The sequence below is a fragment of the Prionailurus bengalensis genome, chromosome B4, assembly GCF_016509475.1.
Source record: "Prionailurus bengalensis isolate Pbe53 chromosome B4, Fcat_Pben_1.1_paternal_pri, whole genome shotgun sequence".
NCBI lineage: Eukaryota > Metazoa > Chordata > Mammalia > Carnivora > Felidae > Prionailurus > Prionailurus bengalensis.
Genome location: NC_057358.1, coordinates 91,678,324 through 91,696,368, shown reverse-complemented (window position 1 = coordinate 91,696,368; position 18,045 = coordinate 91,678,324). Strand labels below are relative to the sequence as shown.

Here is an 18,045-nt window from a genome sequence, read left to right as displayed (position 1 = left end):
CAATTTGAAAAACAGAAACACTAATCATGATGATAGGTTGGACACTACAGTTTTATACTACCGAAGCTGAAGAATATGCACTAATCAGGCTCATTATAGTTAGTCAGTTTCTAACTATTTGGGTATAATTCCCTGAGGAAGGAGAGACATTTACTGCTCACAGAATATACCTATGCCCCTCTACCTTTCATGGCTCCCTTTGCATCTAGGCAGGGGCCAGTGGCTCGATTTAGACAATGACCTGGGAGTTGATATTACTGTTAAGCTGCTGGGCCAGTGCATTTAAGAGCCATCATGTCACCCTCTGGCTCCTTTTCCCCTGCTGTCCTGGCCTGGGAGGCACAACTGGTGATGGTACCACAAGACTGAAGCAGCCAGGGTCATGTTGTTACCAGCCGGGACTCTCCCTCAGCCTGCAGTGGAATTGGCAAACCCAGAAATAAAAGTTTTTTGGAGTTATATCCTACATTTTTTCAAGTGTAGTCATTTCCATTTTAGGGATAAAGAAAGTAACTGAAGTTCATAAAGTCCAGATCTTCTGCCAACCCAGATTGATAATCTCATATACTCTACAGTGGTGTGGCTTAAACTTATCTAACTTACCGACTCGTATCTGCAATAGCTTGGTCTTTAATCAGTTGACCGGACCTGCTGGCCTTAGAACGTTATAAAACCATGTGAGGAAATTAACTCATGAATCATAAATTAGCTATTATTTAATTTTATTTTCCCCCATGGAAAATGTTGAGCATTTTCCTCCATATCTTGGGGTGGTGTGTGCAGCACACACACACACACACACACACACACACACACACACACTCCTCTGTCTACCAGATCTAATCCTGGTTTTGACAATACCATTCATTGCATGATCTTAAGAAATCACATACTTTCTCTGAGCCTAGTTTTCTTCTTCTTAAAAGAAGAGATTTCGTGAGATGAATTTTTTTTTTCCGAACTGTGGCTCCCAACCCATTCGTGAGTTATAAATCCACAGAAGATGTCTACCAGCATTTTTTCGAGACTTTATTTTTTTAGAGCAGTTTTAGGTTCACAGAGAAGTTAAGAGGAAGGTACAGAGACATCTCATATCCTGCCTTCCCCCATCCCCTACACAGAGCCTCCCTCCTTATCAATAGTCCCACACCAGAGTGGCACATTTGTTAAAATTGATGAACCTTCATTGACACATTGTACTCATCCAGAGTCCATAGTTTACATTAGAGTTCATTTTCGGTGGTTTCATTTTATTTGGGTGCGTCTGGTTTGGACCAATGCACAATGCCATGAATCCATCATTATAATATCATGATTTAACTACCCTAAAAATCCTCTGTGCTCTGCTTTTTCATCCCTTTCTCACCCAACCCCTAGCAACCACTGATCTTTTTACTATTTCCATAGCTTTGCCTTTTCCAGAATGTTATAGTTGGAATCATATTGTATGTAGCCTTTTCAGGCTGGCTTCTTTCACTTAGTAATATGCATTTAGGGTTCATCTGTGTATCTTCATGGCTTGATACGTTTTTTCTTTCTAGTGCTGAAGAATATCCCACTGTCTGGATGTACCATGGTTTATTTATCTCTTCACCTACTGAAAGATATCTTAGTTAGTTCCAAGTTTTGGCAGGATGAATAAAGCTGCTGTGAACATCTGAGTGCAGATTTTTGTGTGGACGTAAATTTTTACTCCTTTCGGTAAATACCAAGGAGTGCTGGGTCTAAGCTAAATTTCTGGATCATATGGTAAGTTCAGTTTTGTAAGAATCTGCCAAACTGTCTTCCAAAGTGGCTGTACCATTTTGCATCCCACCAGCAATGAATGAGAGTTCCTGTAGCTCCACATCCTTGCCAGTATTTGACATTGTCAGTGGCACTTTTAAAATATAATAAAAGGAAATTAGAAATTAGTAGAGCGCTTCTTATAGTAAGGGTGAGAGTTGTTACATGAAACTCTTGTTTCTGTGCGTGTGTGTGTGCGCGTGTGTGTGTGTGTGTGTGCATGACAAATATGAATGTGTGTGCTGAGTTGCAATACAAAATATATTTTTAGTGTGGGATTGTAGTCAAAGTCTGAATAGATGGTGTCTTAAATCTTTTCCAGCTCTAATATTCTTTGGTTCTATGAATTTTCACACATACATACAACTTAGCGACTTTTAAAGATCTTCATAATATCCTAAGGGAAAAACATCTCATTTTGTAAAAGCAGTACATACACATAAATTTTATGTGTGCATATATACAGTCTAAAATATGTATATATGTGTGTACACACACACATATAATAGAAAAATTATAAAGTTAATACCAAGATTAGCTCTAGATTTGTTAGTTTGCCTTTACATTATGTAATGTTTATGTATTTTACTTTTTTAAACTTTTTTATTTGTTTATTCTGAAAGAGACAGAGACAGCGTGAGCAGGGGAGGGGTAGAGAGAACAGGAGAGTGAGAGAATCCCAAGAAGGCTCCATGCTGCCAGCACAGAGACTGATACAGGGCTCGAACCCACAAAACTGCGAGATGATGACCTGAGTAAAAACTGAGTCGGATGCCCAACCGACTGAGCCACCCAGGCACCCCCTATGTGTTTTACTTTTTTAAACGTACTTTGAGGGGTGCCTGGGTGGCTCAGCTGGTTAAGCATCTGACTTTGGCTCAGGTCACGATCACACAGTTTGTGGGTTCAAGCCCCACATCGGGCTCTGTGCTGACAGCTTGGATCCTGGAGCCTGCTTTGGATGCTGTGTCTCCTTCTCTCTCTGCCTCTGCTTCTGCTGTGTCCGTCTCTCTCTCAAAAACAAGCATAAAAAAAATCCTTTAAAAAAATGTACTTCGAAAAGATTTCTCTAGTTTGAAAAATAATCCTTAAGTGGTGAGCTTTTCATTTGGGCAACAAAGTGGAGAGTAGTAAGTACTGTAGGGAGAAAACATCGTTCAAGTCAGGGGCTTGGACATGCCTCCTGTCACACAGCATTTCTGACACGGGGTCCGCTCTCAAACAGCCTCTGCTTTGACAATGCCCCTTCCACTTCTGAAGGCAAAAGGTCTCTAAACTCCTTGGATTTTTTCCTTTGGAGCAGCAAATAGTGAGGTGAGAATCCCAGGGTAGCAATAGCTTTGTTTGTCCATCCAGTACAGGAAATAACTTCTAAAGGAAAGGTTCTAGGGTACAGAACACACTTAGTCACCAGTCACGTGAGGCTATGTTGTTAGCATGATCTCGGGAGTCCATTTTGGACATCTGATGACAAAAGCCCCCTGAGAGAATCAAGAGATCAGTTTTTTTTTTTTAATTTTTTTTTTCAACGTTTATTTATTTTTGGGACAGAGAGAGACAGAGCATGAACGGGGGAGGGGCAGAGAGAGAGGGAGACACAGAATCGGAAACAGGCTCCAGGCTCTGAGCCATCAGCCCAGAGCCCGACGCGGGGCTCGAACTCACGGACCGCGAGATCGTGACCTGGCTGAAGTCGGACGCTTAACCGACTGCGCCACCCAGGCGCCCCAAGAGATCAGTTTTTAAGGTAAACAGAGCCAAAGGCTGGCCGATTTTTCACCGAGATGTTCTATGCTCTAATGGGGAGTGTGATGTTGGACAATTGAGAGAGAAGGAGCTGTGATGCAGTCAGTTCCCTCTACCTCAGTTATCGAAGACACAGGGCATAATGCTCGGTGCCTCTTAGCACCTCTGAACCTGCTGCCTAGGCTTCTGAGAGAAAGTCACACTAAGTGTTCTATTCCTTTGGATAGCAGGGACACCGCATTTGTTCCCGTTTCCTAAGAGTGTGATACAGGCAGTTTGCTGAAAATGCTGCGACGTGTCCAGAAATGACTGCCAGCACCCTGTTCTGATATGTCAGAAACCTCTCACTGCACGAGAATCAGAACAAGCTTTTGAAAAAGCTCTTACCAACCTCACAGAGCCACATACAGCCATCTTCTCTCACCGTTCAAGTGTGAATTCCCAGAGTCCCCTGAGTCACTACATGCTAATTCAGCTTCCAGCCTCTGGTTTTGGACTAGAGGAATACCAGGGTGTTACAGCTTGCGAGCTTGATGCTTCCCTGCCCCATCACTTCTCTAAAGCACCATTCTGTGTTTTACTTTGTTTTTATGTCCTGACTAACCCATCTTTTTTCCTACCACTTCATGGCTTAATCGATAAGCCATTGACCTAATTAAAAAAATGTTCATTTCATTGAACCACTGTGTTTTATTCATCAGGTGTGAGTTTGAAAAATGACCTCCCAGTTTGGCACTTGTGCTTGAATTCTTCGTCTTGGGCTACCTCTGATCGTTCTAATTCTGTTTCTCCTACCCGCCCCCCTTTGTGTGTATGTGTGGGTGTGGTATGAAGCATCTCAGATTGTTTTGCACGTAGACACCTTGCAGTTGTGTGGTTTTATCAGACCTTAGGAAACTCCATGGTGAAGCCAGCTGTGTGTACAGAACTCCTAGTCTGCATTCTCAAGCCAAGAAGAAAATTTTTAATGAAGTTAGAGGGAACTCAGCACCTTCCAATGCCTGAAAATTCATGTTAATTTGTTAGTATATGCTATTTTCTTGTATGAGAATAAGTAAGAGAATTTTACCTTTTTGTACATGTCCTACTCAGATTCATACCTACGTTATTATTTCAACTCTGCTTCTAACTAATTATGTGATTTGGGGGCAATATGCATTGTATCTCTAGGCCTGTGTCCTTATGAGAAAATGAACAAACCAAATTAGAATGACCTGCAAGGTTCCTTACTCTCTACAGTTTGTTGATCTACAAATTGTATCTAAGTCTGAGCTTACCAGTCCTTTAGTTTTAACAGCACTGCCCCTGGGAATTTTCAGAGCATTAATTCTTACATAAATGCAATGACCTTTTTGAGACCAAGGGCTCATGGCAAAGTATTCAGTGAGGTTTAAGTTGTGTGAAACTGAGTCACTCAAGTTTGATCATCTTTCATTTGTTCTGTAGTGTATTCCTCATATGCCTTTAGGCAAATGGTTAATTGGAAAAAGTTGGATTATAAGACATTTTGAGTTCTTCCTTGAAACAATCACATTTACTTGGATTGAAGTGCAGTACTGTCTCAGGACTTTGTAATAAGTTCCTCTTATAGTCAAATCATAGAATCGTAAAAATATGAGTTGTTTCTTAGAAATCATGTACTCCTAGCTCCTCTGGCACCCTCACTGGTCAACATCTAACCTGTGTCTGAATACCTCTTGAGAGGGAGGGAGGAGCCACATCTTCCTAACAGAATCCATTCCCTTTGTGGACAGATTAAATTGCTAGAAAGTTCTTTTTATATTGTGTAGAAATCTTCCACCATGCAATTTCTCCCTCGTATTATTATTGTTGTTGTTTTTATTATTGTCCAGAGCAACACAGAATAATGTTCATCCTTTTGTATCTTATAGCACTCAAGTAGAGGATCAGTATTATGACTGCCTTTTTCTATTATTATTAACCCTCAAAATGTTTTGTTCTGTTCTATGCCTCCATGTGGTGACCATAGAACCATCCAGGACAGTCCCAATTTACGCCTGTTTTCCTAGCAGAAATAGTAATGGCATCTCTTTGACTCTCAAATTTTTCCTAACAGGACAGTAAACTCTATGCCTCCATGGTAGTGTCTACCAAATTTATTCTGCCGATTTCTAGATCTTAAAGGTGCTCTGTGAGAAAAGAGAAAAAATATTTAAGGAATGCTCTCCCTGCAGATTGACAAAAAACATGAGTAAAAATTTCTGTAGGAAGGAAATCTGCTTTACTTTATTTCCCCTACTATTTCTAAAACTTACTTAATCATGAAAGTACCTATTATTCCAAGAAATACAGCTTGAAATTCCCTCTTTTAGAAAAATAGCTTAGGTAAATTTTAACATTAATTCCAATTACTTTAAATGTTTTTTTCCCAAATTTTTAGAAAGATTATCCTGAATATTAACCACAGGACCCTTTCTTTTCTGTCTGTAAACTGAGGGAATTGGAGTGAGCTCTGAGGTTCCACAAATGGGAAAAAAAAAATTGGCAACCGTCTTTGAAGAATCTCCCTCATATTTCTCAGCGTTGAGAAATCATGGTAACTCAGAATCAGCAAGGCATTGGGGATGGTAGGGATCTTTTGGCATTCATGAAGGATATCACTGCAGCCTGGGAGGACTGACTAGCCATTGGGTGAATGGTAGCTGGAAGAATCTGCATCTGGAAACTCATCGGGGGATTTGAAGAAAATTGAAGCCCGATCACCAAAGTATGATGTCAGAGACAGATCTCCATGGAAACTGTGTTGTGATGACCCCACTAGCACTGCAACCTCTAGAAATACATCTTCCCAGGATACAGGGTGTCATCCACCAGCTCTCTCCTACACAGAGAAATACAGATGTGTTATCATCTAGTCCAAGAATAGCTGTGTTGACCAAAGCATGAAAATGGGAGAGACTTTTAAAGTCCACTAATGTAATTTTGTCAGTCGTGTACATTGGATTTAAGGGCAGTATCATGTATACTTAAAAAAAAAAAGACCAATACAATTACTATTCAATATGCATCACCATTGTAAGGCATAGTCAGTCATAGAGAGTCAGTTTTAAAATGATCTGCTGAAGATTACGTTTTTAAGTGTCTTTCAACTGCACTAATATAAATCACTGGGGCAATACATTTATTGGATTTGCATAATGACAGAGCATGACAAGATCAGTTATCATTTTTAACTACTGAGTTTTCTGGCGTGATGCTTTTTACCATATCTGTGTGCATACCCTTTCCAAAGCCGTGTCAACATCGCATGCATACATTTTTCTGAACCAAAGAAATAAACACCTTCCTGGGTCCTTTTTTTTTTTAATAGTGAGCAAAAATGCCAGCCCACTATAAATGACCAAGCAGTATTTTCAAGTTTAAAAGGACCATGACGCAAAGATGCTTAAAGAGCATTTTCTGTAAAATCGGCACATAAGCTTTTGCTTGTACAGTTGCCTTGTGCATGCTGCCCTCTGTCTACAAAATGTAAGAAAAATAAATTTTTGTCATAAGTTGTCTGGTAATAAGAACAGGCTATTCTGAATATGTGTAGTCTGTAACATTTCTCTCGAGGGTAACAGAAACAATTTCTGATCTAAGAGTGGGTTGTGTTTCTAAAGATCACTTGTGACTCAGGTCTTTGGAACTGGGAACATGATCTGACATAAAGACAGAGTTACATAAATAGTAATCAGGTTCCTAGCAATTTTATCTATTTCTTGCCTTGGCTGTATTTGGTTTTTGAAGGGTCAGGAAAAGCGATTGTTAAAATAGCTGAATTAGAATATCCAGGGCAAGTCGGGGTTTCCTATTTTGAGAGTTGGGGCTGTGGAGTTTCTGAGGCTGTCATGTTTCTTCCACTCTTAAATGCTCCTTATCTGTGGCATTGCTCCCATCAAGCTCCCAGGATTACAGAGGCCAGAAGTTGGGGGGCACGTTTAGCATCTAGATTCTACATCAGTCTGTCTGGAGCCCAAATGTCTGTGTTCTTAACTTAACACAGGATTCCACACTGAGGAACACCTTCTTTTTTTTTTTAATTTTTTTAATGTTTATTTATTTTGGGGAGACAGAGAGACAGAGTGCAAGCTGGGGAGGGGCAGAGCTAGAGGAGACACAGAATCTGAAGCAGGCTCCAGGCTCCGAGCTGTCAGCACAGAGCCCAGTGCAGGGCTCAAACACACGAAGCTCAGGATCATGACCTGGGCTGAAGTAGGATGCTTAACCAACTGACCTACCCAGGCACCCCCTGAGGAATACCTCCTCCTCCTCCTCCTCCTCCTCCTCCTTCTTCTTCTTCTTCTCTTTTTTTTTTTTTTTTAGCATTTATTCATTTTTGAGAGACAGAGAGAAACAGAGTGTGAGTGGGGGAGGGGCAGAGAGAGAGGGAGAGACAGAATCTGAAGCAGGCTCCGGGCTCTGAGCTGTCAGCACAGAGCCTGATGCGGGGCTTGAACTCATGGACCGCGAGATCATGACCTGAGCTGAAGTCAGACACTTAACCAACGGAGCCACGCAGCTGCCCCTGAGGAACACCTTAAAGGTTATATACCTAAAACAGTGATTTTCAACCTAGCTGACTATTGGAGTTCTAGAGGAAACTTTTGTGAATGTGCAGATTCCCAGGTTTCTCTCCTGGAGCCCCTGACCTCTCAGAGGTGGGCCGGGGCATCGGTACATCCCAGGAGCCTCCAGTGAACAGGGAACCAGTAATCCAAACAATCTAAATCCCTTGCCTCCTAATCAAAAATCCTGTTTCCACAAGTCAGTTAAACTTGACTAAGAAAAAAATACAAATTAAATGAATTCTCATCAACTGAGGATAGAAAGTTAAATTTATTTCATTTTCCAATATTTCTAAATGTAGTTTCACTTCATTATGTTTGAACTTTGTAACAGAGAAAAGGGGAAGGTTATTATCATTTTTAGATCAGGAAACTGCCCTTGTGCATCAGCAATGGCGAGTCCTCCTTAGCACAAAATGGGTATAAATAAACCTCAGAAGCATTTCCAGTGAGAGGAATTTTAGATGAGCAAATGAAATCTTCATGCCAGGTGAGGAAGGCTTCTTCTGATCCAGGGGCGCCCAGAGACTGGCTGAGCCGGATTGAAAGTTCCTTTCTAGGAAAACTCTCTAAAGTTCCAGATTGTCACTGTTTCCTTCTTCTTAAAGTTCTAGACCAAAAGTGTTTTCATCAAAGTCCCCACAGCAGAATCAGTGAGAGAAACAAAGAGTGGTGGGTAAGGGAGGCAGCAGCAATTCTTGTATCCTAATTACTCTGCTCATATTCCCACCTCCTGCATGCTTTAATGTTTTTATCATTTCTGGCACAGTTCTGAGCAGGACCCGTCTTAGCGTAGGTGAAGTAGACAACTATCCATTTATTCAACTATTCACTATGAACGTACATAGTAGCTATCTTTCTGATGCTAGGCACTCCTCCGGTCATGGGGGCAACAAAGATGAACAGAAGAACTCCTATTCACAAGGAGTTTATTCTGGAGGGGAGACACACACAAAGCCAACCCACCAAAAACTATAATCAGAATGTTTCTATGGTGGAACTATGCCTAAGCTCAGATCTAATAGACAAAATGGGAGTTTGTGAGTCCAATAAGGGAGGAGAAGGTTCTAGAGACAGGGACAGAATGAGCACTGTCTAAGGAGACCCCATGACAAGTTCCAGAAAGTATAAGCAGTATAGCAAGTATTGTCTGAGGGCCAAATTTTTATTTGGCTTGGGAGACAGATCATGAATGTCATGTGTACCTTGCTCAAGATTTCAGAGTGTGGTGTCCTTGGCGATAGAAGATAATTGAAGATTGTTCAGCTCGGAAGTTACAAAGATCACTGTCTACATGTAAGAAAGGAGGAGAGAAAACAGAATTGAAGGCCTGCACTAGAGCTGCAGAAGTGGACACAGAAAAGAGGAGGGAGCTATAAGAGACAAGTATGGAGTGCAATCTATGGAATCTTGATTTGACCAATGGATGGACAAATGGATGGATGGTTGTATGAATGGATGAGGGAGAAGAATCTAGGCTGATTCCCCATTTTCTGGCTTGTCCACCTAGAAGACTGGGAATAACATCTACCAAGTGTATAGAAGGGGTAACACTGTTGAAGAAGTCATGTCAACAAGGGCTTATCAAATAAGACAGAATGACATGCAATTTTTTGGTAGTGTACTGAATAAGATAACGTTCTTTGTAAACCATGCATGAAAAATTCAGTGATTAGTTAATAATTATTTTTTGATAGTTCAAAACTATAAAAGTCAACATTTTATGCTAATCTCCTTTAAAGAGATTACTTACCTTAATTACATACAAATTAAGATTATGTGATATATTTATTTTAGGTAGATCCTGATACAAAGTTTTATAGCAACAATAGAAAATGAAAGATTGAGAGGATACATTTCACAATAAAATTGATGATTAAGTCCGTTCATATTCACTGAATCTTCTGTGCTTCAGTGAATATCACTTCACTGTGATCTTCTGTGCTTGTGTATTTCCCTTCCTTCTTGTAGTTTCTTGTGTTCATTGTATTTTAAAGAGTTTCTTTATTATTTTCAGTGAAATACAGTGTGAATAGAAAATAGAAAACATTTACTTCAGATATTTCACTTGAACACACCAAATCCTTTTTATGAATTAGGTCTAAGAAGAGTCTTCATTATATAAATCAGGCTTTCAAACAGAACTGACAGGTAGATTTAGAGATTAAAACAAAGGTATTTTTTCAAGTTGGTTTAGAATTCTAAGTCCCAAAGTTTGAAATTACAACTGGAGACATCTGGTAGGAAATTTCAAAATAATAATAAAATTCTATGTCTTGTGAAAACAATTCTGCAGTTTGGGAATTAGATTGTGTTGGGTCACTGAACATGCAACGGGATAAATTTAAATGAATTTTTTACCCCTCTACCTATCTCTGACTAAGGAAATTCTCAACTTTATCTATCAGGGAACTTTAACTTTCTTTATTTATGATTTAGCAAATTTTTCCTGACCATCCTCCACACACAGGCTCTGTGTAGGTACCAAGATGCAGAGGTGAATGGGGGGGAGTTTCTGCTGACAGAGTCCCTGACCAGTAAGGGAAGTAGACATAAACCAATCAACTACACAACAGCATATACCATTGTCATTGGTAGAAATGAGTGCAAGGTAAACAGAGAAAGAAGGAATTAATTCTGTAACTCTGTGGGAGAGGGAGCATCAGGCGAGGTTCCTACAGGAGGTAGCTTTGGAGTGGAACTTGCAGGTGAGCAGGGAGGGTAATGATGAATAGAGAATAGTTCAGATGAGTAGCAGAGACTGGGCAATGTTCTGAGAGTGGGGGGCTCAGGAGACAAGTCTTCTGGCTTCTGGGCCTGATATCCAGAAATTCCAGGTCCATTGCTCTGGGGAAAAACCCAGGAGGCTGTGGTGTGTGTGTGTGTGTGTGTGTGTGTGTGTGTCTGTGTGTGTGTGTGTTGAAGTTATTTATTTCGAGAGACAGAGAAAGCACAGGGGAGGGGTAGAGAAGGAGGGAGAAACAGAGAATCCCAAACAGTCTTCTCACTGTCAGCACAGAGCCCAACACGGGGCTCGATCCCGTGAACCGTGAGCAGAAATCAACAGTTGGGCGCTTAACCAATTGAACAACCCAGGAACTGCCCCCCCCCCTTTTAAAGTGTATTTGTTTAAGAATAAATATGTTTTTGACAAGTACTCTCAGATGTGCTCAGGCAGACTACAGTTCATCTTAGGGCAGTCATTCTTAAATGTTAAATTCCATGAATAGAGATTGTTTTACTTATCATTGTATTCTCAGTACCTAGCACACTACCTGGCACATAGTAGATGATCAATGACTGTGTTTTGAGGAACAGGACCACTTGCTAGACATTGGAATCATTAGAAGTAATTCCTGCTCTCCATTTCTTAGCTATTTTCTGCATTGGCTGTGAGTAGATCTACTGCCCCATCCCACTTTAAGGAAGTTAAAGAGCGGACTGTGACAAAGACAAAAATTAGGGAAGGGAATTTCCGACAGAAGGGCATTAGGTTATGTCATTGGAAGATAAAATAAGCTGCTGCTTTATTTTCTGTCTTTTCTGCCTCAAAAGCTTACTATAAAGATAAGAGAAGCAGTCTATGAAAGTACTTTCAACTTTTTGAAGAGGCAGTGATCATTCATCGTGCTTTAGCCACCATTTTTTTTTTTTTTTGGACATAACTAATCTGCTGATAGAGTCCTAGGAATGTATAGAGAGAGATGAAGAAGACTGCCTTCAGTGAGCACTGAACATAGAAGTTAAGACAAGCAAAACTCAGACTCATGTTGGTAAGTGGTAGGACCGCAGAATGAGTGCTGAGTATGCGGTCAAGGACTTTTCATATGTTATCATCTGATTTAATCCTAAGAACTATAGCAGACAGATATTTTACAGATGATGCAACTGTGTTTTAGGAGTTAAGTGATTTACCCCAGCTCACATAATAGCAAGGAGTGAAGCTGTAATTTGAACTCATTGTCTGTAAAAGCACGTTATTGTAACTCACTGGATTTCTCAATCACTTTACTGTCCTTTTGCCTATGCTTGGCGCTATTTGTTCATGCCTAAATAATCATGAAGCATAATTGAGCTGTATATATATCTTCGGTTCTCTCAAAATTAAATTTCAAAATTGAAAGGTATCCCAGAAGAATTTATTAAATTTAATTGCATAAAATTTCAAGGTTTCAATGCTCCCACATTAAAAATTAAAAAAAAAAAAAACTTAAAAAATATTTGCCACTAACATAAAAGGTAAACTACAATTCCGAGATAACTGAATTCAGCTGATATTTCACTGATATGGCAATTTCCCATGAATATGAATCTTTAAAAATGATACTAGTGCTAAACCACTTGGGAGTCTTTCTGATCATGCCAGGTAGTGGGCCAGGTTTGATTTACCCGTTGAGGATCTATGGCTCAGTGTTCTGCACAACTCAGTGCATAACCATGTTATTCAAACTCGGTCTATAAACTAGTAATGCTATTAGTCATGCATTCTCACATATAACGCATCATGGCAGACCTAAACAGGCCAATTCTAAGTTCCAAAAGGATATTTTTGGCAGGTAGATTTTTATTTTAGCCAAGATTTGTGTTTTCGTGCCCTTGGATTTATAGTTGTTCAGTTTATAAGACGCATCAATTTACCAAGGTCTGGATCAGTGTGAACTCAATTATTCTACCAAGAAAAATCTCAATGTTGAATATAAATATGTGTTATGCCTACCATATTTTTAGGCTTTTTAATATCTAAGAGCATAGTGAATTGTGTTTTATCAGTGTATTTCAAGACGTAGGCAAAATTTAATTTTCTTGATGTCAAGACTCTTTGTTGATCTCCAGTGATGTAAAATTTACCATTCTCAGAAATCTTTCTTGATGATTTAATGATAGCAATCTCTAGATTTTTTGTATGAACATTTACAAAATTATATATCCCAGACACGTGTATTTAATGACAACTGAGATGCATCAATGTTAAATCCATTTTTAGAGAGTTTGCTTTTCATTTCTAAATGGAAGCTTTTAGGAATACCCTTTATTAAAATCTTGTGTTCTCATTATTTTCCTATTAAATACATTTTTAACCAAACATTTTGAAAATACTGTTCCTTAAAGCAGGAATCAGAGCAAACATGCTCCCAAGCAGGTTACCCATCCGAGCCCTAAATCAATACCCAAAGCTATTTCTATATTGGTCTAGTAAATTACATCGCTGTGTTTGAAGAATGAAGGAAAAGATATCCTCTATGAAGTCACGACAGATTACTTGAAGACGAATGTACCATATCTGAGCTAAACATACCATATTATCTCATATTTTCAGAAACACTTGTGCTTTGTACTACCATCATAAAACATGCTGCATTGATCCAGAAAGGTGGAAACGTTTGGAAGATTCTTCCATAGATTCATTTCAAAGATATTCAGAAATATTCACGTATTGTATTCCTTCCCCTTCAGAAGACTCCATCTGAATTGCAATTTGTGGTTTTATTCTTTAAAAGAATGGCATGAATATTTTAAATGCAATTTGGTGAACTATGTTATTGATCGTGCATTATTTATGTTAAGATTCTCTTTAATCATAAGGCCTTGCAAAGTGTATGACAGAGGGACTGGGTTGAATTTCTTCTTTGTGTTTGGGGTCATTAACTCAGGGGTTATAGCAACAGTAAATTTTCAAGGTAAGCGCATTGGTTTCTCTCCATCTTGTTTATAGATGTGAGGAAGTTGATACAAAGGTTTGGAAACCAATTGATAGGATTTAGAAGTAACACTCCCGTGTGCCTTGGTAATATGTTTTAACAAATAAATATTAACTTCCTTCAAGAATAAGATAGATTTGCAAAAGACGAGAAAAGCAGAATAGCTGACCTATGTGTTTCGCATGAAAAGGAAAATCATGGAGTCCTTCTCAGCTGGAAAAGTCTTAGTAAAGCTCCACTATTTCCTTAAGAGACTATTTATTATTCTAAGCGTTCCCACAGCTAGTTTATAATCTCCCAAAGAGCAGACTGCATTTTGTTTATCTATTTCTTTTCTCTCTTGAGACATAACTCTACTCTCTTTTACTTTTAAAAACACTCTAGAGAGGTGGAACATAACTCCCACTCCTTAAGTGTGGCCTACTTATAGTGACTGCTTTCCAAAGACCGCAGTATGGCAAGCAGGGAAAGAGTAAGTTCATGGCTGAGAAAGCTGACAGATACTACCTCAGTCACATGATGATCCGCATTGACAAGTCTTGTTACTAGTATGCATCCTTCACGTTATATATTGATATGATATGCTTTGATCTTCCTCCCGCTAATATAGAACCCCAATTTAATTGTGAGAAAAACATCAGAGAAGTCCCAGTCAAGGGACATTCTATAAAATACCTGACCAGTACTCCTCGAAACTATCAAGTTTATCAAAACCAAGGAAAGTCAGAGAAAAGTGTCACAGCCAAGAGAAGCCTAAGGAGACATGACCACTAAATGCAATATGTTATCCTGGATGAGGTCTTGGAACAGTAAAAGGACATCAGGTAGAAACTACAGAAGTCCGACTAAAACGCCCTTGAGTTAATAATAGCATATCAGTATTTACTCACTAATTCTGACAAACATACCACATTCATGGTCAAATGTTATTAAAAGGGGAAAGAGTGGGTGTGGAGTATATTGAAATCTCTGTACTATCTTTATTATTTTTAATAAATCTAAAACTATTCTAAAATTAAAATTTTATACAAAAAAAAATCCCTAGAAAGTTGTGTACATGAATGATCTGCATTATAACCATTATATACCCAGAACAATCATCACATCTGTCTTAGGTTTATTGGATTTTTCTCTCATTTTTAAAGAGCCATGTCTAGTTGTAACTGTTCAGAATTAGTACTCTATCTAACAGGTTCATCTTTAGATGGCTGTCATTTCTGAGCCCTGGGTTATCCAAATTTATATTTACAGACCAAGAGGTAAAATCTTAGGACTCAACTTTACTTCTACTGTGGACTCAGGTACGAGCCCTTCTGTGGTACACAAAGAAATGATACTATGTGCGCGTTCTGAGGCAAGTTTTTTTTTTTTTTTTTACTCAAATGCAATGTGCTGTATAGCGAGTCTGAGTAACCATGATGTATCAGTCGTTTACATAGTCTCAACCAGCCTGTGTTGAACATCCATTCTGAGGTAGCACAGGCCTAGCTAGAGACTGAGGCTAAAAGAATCCTTGCTGTAAAGAGCTCACCCTAGTGGTAGCAGACAAAGTAAAGAGTTACACAATGCTGTCTGGAAGGTAGGCAAGTAATTAACTAGTGGGCCGGCCCTTGCAGGGCCCAGACTCACCACTAGGACTCCTCGTTTCTTTCAGCTCATCCGTTCATCCCCCAGATATTTACCGAATAACGACTCTTTAACAGGCGGTGTTCTGGTCACTTAGGGACATGGGTGAACAACACAGACCAATACCCCTGGCTTTGTGAAGCTCATAGTGTCTGAAAATTACAAAAGTCCTCCTTCTCTGCAGTGAAAATCTGAATCCCTTTCACTCCCATTAGGAAAAAAGTTGGTTTTTTTCCACATAAAAGTCTCATATTTGAGGATAGCCATTGTGCCTCTAATTCCCACTCCCCACTCTAAGCCCAACAGGTACTGTTTCCTGGCAGCACTTTCCCAACTCCTGCCAATGTCCTCAACATGATTTAGATTTAAGTCCCTTCCCTGTCCTGTTCTGGGTGGCGGTGTAGTTATAACGGTGCTACTTTCAAAGTCAGGAAGAAATGGAGCCAACTCCCGGACCTGCCATGTAATAGCTGTGGTGTTGGCATACGTCATTTGGCCATGCTTAGCCTCAGATTCTCATTTATAAAATGGGAGTAATATTTTTATTTTACAAAACTATTGCAAAATTAGAGATGCTTTATATAAAATGACTAACAAAGGGCTGGGCAAGCAGCACATATTCAAAATATAGCAGCTCACTATAAAGTAGCCCGTCTCCTTTTATTAAATATGCTGTTAAATCTTTATTAAATCTCCTGCATTCATGCCATTGAATTTTTGGTTCCACGTGCATACTGGCATTTACCCCTTTTAGTTTAGTTTTGTTGTAGTTTCACAGTCCCTTATCGGAAATCCGTAAACCAGATGTGTTTTTGAACTATCAGCCTTTAGAAGGTAATGCAATAGCCTCTGTATTACCTGTAAGTTACAAAATAGGCCCACTGCCCCGCCCGGGATTATCCTGGAACAGCTTCTGGTTATCAAACATACTAATGTAATGCTTCTGCAGTGAAAAGTATGGATAGTCACACCAAGTGGGGCTGATAAAGATTTTTGTAACCTCCTGTTAGCTCAGGTGTGATTTTGCCATCAAAAGGGCAGAATCAGCAACTTTCCTTTTTCAGTGCTTTTTAGTTCGGGGACTATAGATAAACAGTTAACTTTAGTCAACGGTACCACCCTGTAAGGATCATTTTGAGTTCTGAGTCTGTTCACCAACAGTACATGAGTGTTTTCTCCTCCTTCTGAGTTATTGACAATTTTATAAATATACTTGAAAAACCTTTCAAGTCATTGATTAAAAAACACAGTGAACAAAAAATATTTTCCTCACAGATCTGATCAGATCCTGATATGGTTTCTTTTTCAATCATTGAAAAAAAGTTATTTGTCCTTCAATATGATTATCAGATATTTGGATAAAAACTTGTTTCAAAATTCTTTGAGTGTTTCCCTTTCTTTATAGTAAATGTCCTGGGAATTTTTTTTCTTATTTTTCATTTTGTTCTAATTCATGATGGTATGTTATCTTTATTTTATATTAACTTTCCTCTGGTTAAAAAAATCATGTTGCATGGTCATGTTGTGAATTTGTCAGATTCTGCAAATCGTGGTTATTTCATGTGTCAAAATCTTGACAAACATGTTTTCACAAAAAGTATCCTTTTTAGCCAGTAGAGGGAGTCAACTACAACTAAATGTAGTTTATGACATTCAAAAAAAAAGTATAGACTTTAATTAAAAATATATATATATATATACTTTTATTTTAAAATGCATAACAATATATTTTTATGTGCATAATCATATATTTTAAGTATATACATATGATCTACACATAAATATAACTTAACTTCATGTATTTTCATTGTGGACAGACCACAAGTTTATTTGTCTTTTCATTTCTATAAACATATTCATCTATATTCTTCTGTTCTTCTACCTGACATATTGTTTTAATTCTCTTTTAATGCAAAGTATTAAAAGGATATTAATATTATTTGAATATCTAAGACAGGTGTTTATATCTATAAAAACTAATATCTCTTAATAAAGAAGTAAAAATATATTCCTAAATTATAATTAGGTCAAATTATATCTTTGAACCTGTGATGTACCATTAGCAAAGGAACTTTTAAAACTGTTACAAATCTTGGAGCACCTGGGTGGCTCAGTCGATTGGGCATCTGACTTTTCAGCCCACGTCATGATCTCGCACTTCACAAGTTCGAGCCCTGCGTCGGGCTCCAATGCTGACAGCTCAGAGCCTGGTGCCTGCTTTGGATTCTGTGCCCCTCTCTCTCTCTGCTCCTCCCCACTCATTCTTTGTCTCTCTCTCTGTGTCTCTGTCTCTCTCTCACACAAATAAATAGACATTATTTTTAAAAAAAATTAACTGGGGGCGCCTGGGTGGCGCAGTCGGTTAAGCGTCCGACTTCAGCCAGGTCACGATCTCGCAGGTCTGTGAGTTCGAGCCCCGCGTCAGGCTCTGGGCTGATGGCTCAGAGCCTGGAGCCTGTTTCCGATTCTGTGTCTCCCTCTCTCTCTGCCCCTTGCCCGTTCATGCTCTGTCTCTCTCTGTCCCAAAAATAAATAAACGTTGGAAAAAAAAAAAATTAAAAAAAAAAAAAATTAACTGTTACAAAATCTTAAGGTGAAAGAGTATGTTACCATCATCTTCC

The 18,045-nt window shown here is 39.0% G+C and overlaps 1 protein-coding gene across 8 annotated transcripts in view; it reads left to right on the top strand.

The window, feature by feature from the left end:
- Positions 1-18,045, top strand: part of GRIP1 (glutamate receptor interacting protein 1) — a 687,726-nt gene that overhangs the window by 356,554 nt on the left and 313,127 nt on the right. The window lies entirely within an intron of this gene.